The sequence below is a fragment of the Nicotiana attenuata genome, unplaced genomic scaffold, assembly GCF_001879085.1.
Source record: "Nicotiana attenuata strain UT unplaced genomic scaffold, NIATTr2, whole genome shotgun sequence".
NCBI classification, from domain to species: Eukaryota; Viridiplantae; Streptophyta; class Magnoliopsida; order Solanales; family Solanaceae; genus Nicotiana; species Nicotiana attenuata.
Window position 1 is genome coordinate 35,617 of NW_017672270.1, and position 7,889 is coordinate 43,505.

Sequence of the window (7,889 nt, forward strand, 5' to 3'; positions counted from 1 at the left end):
ATTTTTGTTTCTCTGTACTCGTACATTTTGTACTTTGGGGCTATTTTCTCGTGCCTCTATATATATCTTTTGGTAAATATATGAAGTTACCATTCGGGTATACATTGTGTCCTTTTATTTTTTTTGCATTTGCTTTTTGCTTAGGACTTAGAATATATAACTTCTATCTCGGATTCAGTATGACTAATGGATCATCGTTGCCTTAGCATAAATTTTGTCGTTGCTCAAATTGTTTGACTTCCAAAGCCCGAATAAGATCTTGGTCTAATAACCACTCCGAGTTGCTTTGACTTTGGAGGATCTGACAAAATTGAAATGAAGTCTTAATTTCGGGTATAAGAATGATTTATCCGGACACAACTAATTTTTGCTGAAGGTGACGTTGTCATTGGCTAAAATTTTAAACAGATTGATTTGATCAAACCGGACAAAATCTTTGTAGACTTATAATGTGTAAGGACCTTACTTTTTATATTTACGAACTCTGACGTCTCCGAGTCGCTTATACATTGGGGTCGAAGTTCCAATGGCCTCGGACCTTAAGTTGGTCATAGCCTTTTGTATTTAGGCCCTACCTTGTAGGCTTGGTGCCCTTGGAATTTTGAAACCCGATTTGCTTGATCTTATTGTCAGACGGCAGTCTCCGGTTCGGGGCGACCTATAGGCTTAGGGGTTTTTAAATTATTGGGCACAGTCTCATGGACTTTTATTGCCTTTGGGGTTTCATACCCCTGATTAATGATGGCCCATGGCATAGAAGGTTTTGAACCCAATATTTATTCTAAGAGGTATAACGGTAACATTGCTTGTGTAAGCTTTAACCGGCGAAGCATAGAAGGTGAACTTCTCACTTTATTACTTTGAATGTAGTGTAAATAGTCAAAGATACAAAGACTATCCGCTGTAGCAAGAATGAACTATCGAGGCACGATTTATTTAATCATTTGAAACTTACAATAAATCCTATTATTCAAGCCTTGGTTTTGATTGTCAAATAAAATTACCTTCGAAATTTTCGAACTCATATCTTTGAATCTTGATACGGGGTGTGATAGTCCCCTAGTACTTGAGGCCGAAATTTGAGGGATCGAGTACTATTGATCCGATGTGGGCATTCCCCAGTTCCCAGTCCTCAACCTGTATTTAGAACTAAAGTAGCACGCTTCATGTTTCCTCGTTTAAAACCTTGCCATAAAACCAACTTCAGGAAAAAAACCGGTCAAAGGGAAAAAGAGTGCAACACATGCTTTCAGACCTAATTCTAAGACCTCAGACTGTGGCCTCCTCTTCTATTTAACCGGATGGAACCTCGGATCCAAACTCAATTTGTTAGTTGTTTTCTCTAGAGGAATTCCAGTCGTATCTAAGTGGGACCAGGAAAAACAATCAGCATTAGCTTTAAAAAAATCAATGAGTTTTTTCTTAAGCTTCTGGGTTAGCCCCATGTCCAGGTATACCTTTCTATCCGGTAGATGCTCGAATTGTAGCACTTGTTCCAGTTCCTCCATTGTCGACTTGGTTGCGTCGGTGTCATCAGGTGCCACAAAGGATCTTGGGACCCCAAAGTGGTGTGCCTCATTTGTTGGATGTTCCTCCCGTTTTTCTAACTCGATCAGGGCCGAGACCTGTGATTGCTACTTTGTGTCTTTCTCTTCGATTGGTCCCTTATCCTTTGATGTCGTGATCGCAGGTACCGAGATTACTTCCTCGACAACGGACATCTCTTTTGCCGCCGGTTGTTCCTCGTGAACCATTTTAGTTCCATCTAGGGTTGGAAACTTTAACACTTGGTGCAAGATCGATGGCACTTCCCTCATGCTATAAACCCACGGTCTTTCGAAAAAGGCACTGTACCTCATGGCCCCCTCGATCACATAGAAATTTTCTTGTTGAGTGGTTCCGGCTGTGTGGACCGGCAGGATGATTTCTCCCTTTTTTATCTCGCACGCCATATTGAATTTGTTCAGCAATAGCCCTAGTTGCTCCATGACTCTCCATCGGATGATGTTGATAGAGCTACCTGGATTAATTAGCATGCGCTTAACTCGAGATTTATTACCAGTGCATCATTATGAGGTTGAATGATACCCTCAAAATCCTCATCACTAAATGAGATGCAGCCTTCCGAAACATAAGCTCGAGTTCATTTTTTGTGATGGAGACTTTGGTGCGTTTCATCATCGGCCCTTGGGGAACGTCTTCTCCTCCAATAATGATATTAATCACATATTTGGGTTCTTGCTGATCGACCTGCTTGTTGGCGTCCCTGGTTCTGAAATGATTTTTGGCCCGCTCGCTTAGGAATTCCCAAAGGTGCCCATTATTGAATAAACAAGCCACTTCTTCCTTAACTGTCGAAAATCCTCGGTCATATGACCGTGGGTACCGTGATACTTGCATATCAAATTGTGATCCCTTTGTGTCGAATCAGATTGAAGAGGCCTCGGCCATTTGGTTTCCTTGATGCGACCGATAGATGACACTATGCTTGATGCATCCATGTTGAAGTAATACTCCGATAGCCTCGGACCATCTCTGACTCCGGATGATCTGTCGAGCCCATTTCTATTCACCAACCCTCGATTTCTTGGACCCTGATCATTTATTCTGTTGTTCCTGGTCGAGTAGCGACTGGGTCCATTTCCCCTCTATCTGGGTTGTAAGGTTGGTATCGGTCTCGGGGTGGCCTCGACTCCTGATCCACTACTCTTTTAGACTTGTCGTTCACTTTAACGGGATAAACCTACCTCAAGGGTGTCCCTAATTGGTCATCCTCGACTCTGATCTTTGACTAATATCTGTTGTGGACATCGACCTAGGTAACCGCTGATATTCTACAAAATTTTTATTTAATTATTGAAACGCAACCTAACTTCGGGGATTGAGCCCCTGAGTAAATGCCTGAACGGCCAAATCATTTGCAACCGGTAGGTCCATCCATTCCATTTGGAACCTTGACACAAATTCCCCGAGCATTTCGTTGTCCCTGTGTTTGATTTTGAACAGGTCTGATTTCCTCGTCTCAACTTTATTGCTCCAGCGTGAGCTTTAACAAATGCATCCACAAGCACAGCAAGCGAATTAAAAGAGTTTTGAGGTAAACTATGATACTATATCATTGCTCCCTTAGATAAGGTTTCCCCGAATTTCTTCAACAACACCGACTTGATCTCATCATTCTCGAGGTTGTTTCCTTTTATAGTGCATGAATAGGAGGTCACATGCTCGTTTGGATATGTGGTCCCATTGTATTAGGGAATATCGGGCATTCAGAACCTTTTAAGAATCGGCTTTGGTTCTACGCTCAAGGGGAAAGGATTCTGAATGAAATTTTTGGAATCCAGTCCCTTCATTATCGGAGGTTCCCCCGGGATCTGATCGACCCTCGAGTTGTAAGTTTCCACTTTCTTATCATTTGCCTCTATCTTCTTTTCGTCGGATTCTACCTGTATTGTCAGTTCCTCGAGCATCTTCATCACTTCAGAAGTTTTCCTGAATCCAGACCCATTGAGCTGTATGATAACTCGTCCTTCCCTTCGGGTATCTTCTCCAACCCGCTCGTGTTCAGCCCCATTGTGTGCGCAATTTCGATTCTTCAGCTATGCTATGGCGACTTGTTGGGCTTGCAACATCTCAAAAATCAAACATAAGCTAACTCCATCACCTCCCCCTTCGGGTGCCTCGCGAACTGATGGCCAAGGTTTCCAGTGAATAATGTTATTGCGATCAATCGGTAGGTTAGTGTTGACAGCAATCTGTGAATGGCATCGATCGGATCAGCGATTGGTACGTCATTAGGGTCGTCAGGGGGTATGTCTTTGCTCGGCACCCCGTTGTTATTTTTACCATGGTGGCATGATTCGGCGTCAACACTTAAGTGAGCAGATTGAGAATCTGACATATTGAATAGTCCCGAAATCAAACTTCAAGAACAAGTATAAAATAGAGTGTGTTATCAAGATTTGTATTAAATTACTATTATTATCCTTAGCCCGATAATGGGTGCCAAACTGTTTACTCCTTAAAATAGATAAGAACCAAATTTTGTACGCGTTTTAAAGGATATGTAGTTTAATTTAGCACAAATGATCGAAGAACACTAAATAATTGAATTGAAATGAGATGAAACGATCAAACCAATGTGGCGTAGTAATATATTAAGCCTTATGTTTTGCTTAAATGCCAAAGGTTGGTCTTGATTGAGCCCTCGAGATAGAGCTTGGATCTAAATAAACGAGTGAACAACTAAAGAACACTTAAAACAATTGTTGAGAGCCAAAGTAAATTTTATTGCCTTATTATGCATGCAAACGATGCCCAAATGAAGTGAAGGGGTTCTCCTCCTTATATAGTAGAGGAGATTTAACCCTAGTACAAGCCTAAATAAGGTAAAAATATTTTCCTTCCTTATCTCCCATGAAAATAAGATCCGCAGTCGATACCGAATGTTAACCACGCTGCAGTCCCCAACTAATGGCAGATATTTCGGATCCCCATTTTTCACCTTCAACCGTCTTTCCTTTATCCCCAATTCTTCATCCCACTCGAGCTTGATTCCCTCCGGGTTCAGCCGTGATCGAGACCCGTTATGTTATTCATCCGTTCTTGGTTATGATCTATGGATATCTTCGGTCTCACTCGATCCAGTAACAAATAACCTCGTTCCTTGTTTTACAACGGGGAATCGGGGGTATCTTTATTCTCGATTTTAACCGTATACACTTCTTATAACAAAAAGTATAAGGCCCGACCACATTTTTTTCAAATAACAAACAATTTTCAAAACAAAATGCATACACTAACTATTAAAAATTCAATTCACCTATTAATTTAGACCCATTTACTCATTACCCAATGACCCATTTTAATGATTGTAGTATCATAACCTTTAACATGTACAAGTTCTCAAAACTATTAAAAGAGCTAAAATGAATGCATAGTGTAATATAATTATAGTTAACATAATTTTTTGACTATATTTTATTTTGAAGGCGAAACAAATAATGTTATTTAATTAGTAGGAGTAACTGAAGCAACTGAATTAACTGAAATTACCCCAGATCATGACGCGATATGCTACTGGGCACTTCTACTCAAACTTATCATTATCAAAGCAAACCTAAGAGTTATCCCAAATTATGTTACGAAGAAGTAAGCCCTCTTGAAGCGGTTAGGGGACCTCTAGGGATCACCTTAACGTATAGAAAATCAGAATCAAACGAGCTTTTAAATTTTGCACCACGCGAGATTTCTGTGCTATTGAACCCATCATCTTATAACTCATTTTATGTATTTTGTAGGGATGATACACCTTGACGACTAACAAACAATAATCAATATATCCCATTTTTCATCTATGAGTACTATTATGACCCTTCATATTCTAGGTAGTCCTTCACTATAGCTTTGGTATTTATAGTCTCATGTTCCAAGCTAAGATAAAGGCAAAGAAAGCTTCAATCAGAATTCCTTTCCAAACCATGAAGTATGATTAACCTGGTTGCAAATTTGGCCAATGTGAATGTAAGAGAATATTTATAAAAGCGAGTGTCCATGTAATGCAACTTACAGTATGACTTTTGCTTCTCCTATATATCATCTCCAGATTCCAGAACCTATCCCTTTAATCACCTATATTTTCCTTTCTTTTTCATAGTCTTGAATTCTTTTGTGTTTTGTAACACGCATGTAGGGGATTAAGATTGTAATATAATTGATACTTAACACAGTTTTGATGAAAGTTTCTACTCACGGTTAGTATAGATGTGGGTCCAACAATGAGTACACCAAGAATAAGGATAAATCTGACTCTGATAATATGATAAGAAAAAAGGTCTGTGAGTTTGACCCACCCCAAAAAACCAACTTATATATTAAGGATCTTCATTGGAGTAACGGTAAAGTTGTCTTCGTGTGTCCTACAGATCACAAGTTCGAGCGGTGAAATCGGCCACTAGTGATTACACCTCCTGGGATGCGGCCCTTCGTCGGATCTTATGTGAACGCAAGATGCTTCACATATCGGAGTTACCATTTTATTAAGGATCGCATAAGATGATATAAGAAGAAAACGGCTCATACCCTCCATCAATGTGAGACATTTTGGCAGATTTATGATGCTTATAATTATGAATTAATTTATCTTTTGAAGCGAAAATTTTCTACTCTATGTAGGTGAAGTATTATTTCTCTCCTACTTTATATGACAATTTTAACACTACTATTAAAGAGTCAAAATTGAATGGAAAAAAGGGACAAAAATGCTTTATTTGAAAGATATTCTCAAATATTTTTTAAGTTTATTTTAAAAATTTAAAGTATCTAAACAAAAAGTCAGGTCAAGATTTAGATATTTTAATACAAACTCTCAGCCAATTTTTTATTTTTATTTTTATTTTTTTTGCGCGGAGGTGTAGATCTTTTATAATGAAATTGTCTCGTCGAAGATATTATACTTTATGAGTGAGAAGATTTAGATGCGTCAGTAGAAAGTATTACGTTGTGATTTTTTTTTTATTGCTAGAAGGCGCGGTATTTATTATTATGCAGTAAATTAAAGAGAGTTATTACAGTCCCAGACTGATCTTAACGAAGCAGTTCCTAGTAAGTCTTTGCGAAAAGTAGAGAAAGCAAATAAAGGTGGTTCACTCCAGAAGTGTTTGTCATACTCAGCATTAGTATGTGAGTTACAACTTCTCCCAAACTCCACTAGCGTGTGTGCCACTTGGTTTCCTTCACGGTAGAAAGGCCTAACATCCGGCTGGCCTAGTGTGTCGAGTAGGAACCTGCAATTATGGAGAAAATTAGAATTAGCTTTATTGTGACATTTGTCTTGTAATAGGTTCAGTAATACCTGGAAAACTATTTCCACTATAATCAGAGTTCGATTTTTTGTGAAAGCAAGTACCAATCCTTTTAGTAGGGCGCAAATTTCTCCTTGGATGGGCGACGAGACCATTATATGGCAGGAGAACCCATCAATCCATTTTCCTTCAGAATCTCTGTTCCTCCAATGTTGGAGTTTTTTTGGTGTGCACCATCTATATTGAGTTTATAGATATTTTGTGGTGGCAGTGTCCATTTTATTGGGCTTTTTGTGGTTTTGAAATATTTGAAGTTATGGTTTGTTAGGCAGAGGTATTCCATTGGGTGCGTTGCTATTTTTTTTACTGTCAATGTAGGTTGAGCAGTTATTAAAATGGTTGTGATTACGGTTGAGCCAAATATGCCAAAGAATAATTGGTGTGATAATCACCAACAAGATTGATGAGTTATTTGGTAGTACGATGCTCGTAGTGGAGGTAAAATTATCCTTTATCCAGTCTAGTTGGTTTGAGGTTGGGGAGGTGATGTTTAGCTCTCCCCATATTGTACTGTTCATTGGGTAGTGAAAGAATATGTAGTTTGTATTTTCCTCTGTCCCACAATGTTTGGAGGAATTACATTCAATTATTTTTCTTTGGCTCAGGACAACTGCAGTAGGCGGTCGTTGATGTATTAGTAGCTAGAGGAAAGCTTTGAGTTTGTTGTGGTAGTGTGATTTCCATATCCATAAGTGATTAAAGGGTTCATGAGATTGAGTTGCCTCTGTGAGCCTAATTAATTGTAGGCACATTTTATTGTGAAGTTCCCATCTTCCATTTCTTTCGAGAAGGAGTTATTTTATTTTTCTGAGAACGGAACGTATGTTTGTGTTATGATGTCAGAAGTCGTATTTGGTAGGTCGTATAGTAGAGCTTCTAAGTTCCAATTTTTATTAGTAATGATGTAGTTAACTTTTTATTTCTATCTTCCTTGCCTAACGACCCCTCAAATAGTTCTCTTAGGGTGTGACTGCCAATAACCCATCTATATGAAAGTAGAAGGGGGGGGGGGGGGGGGGGGGGGGG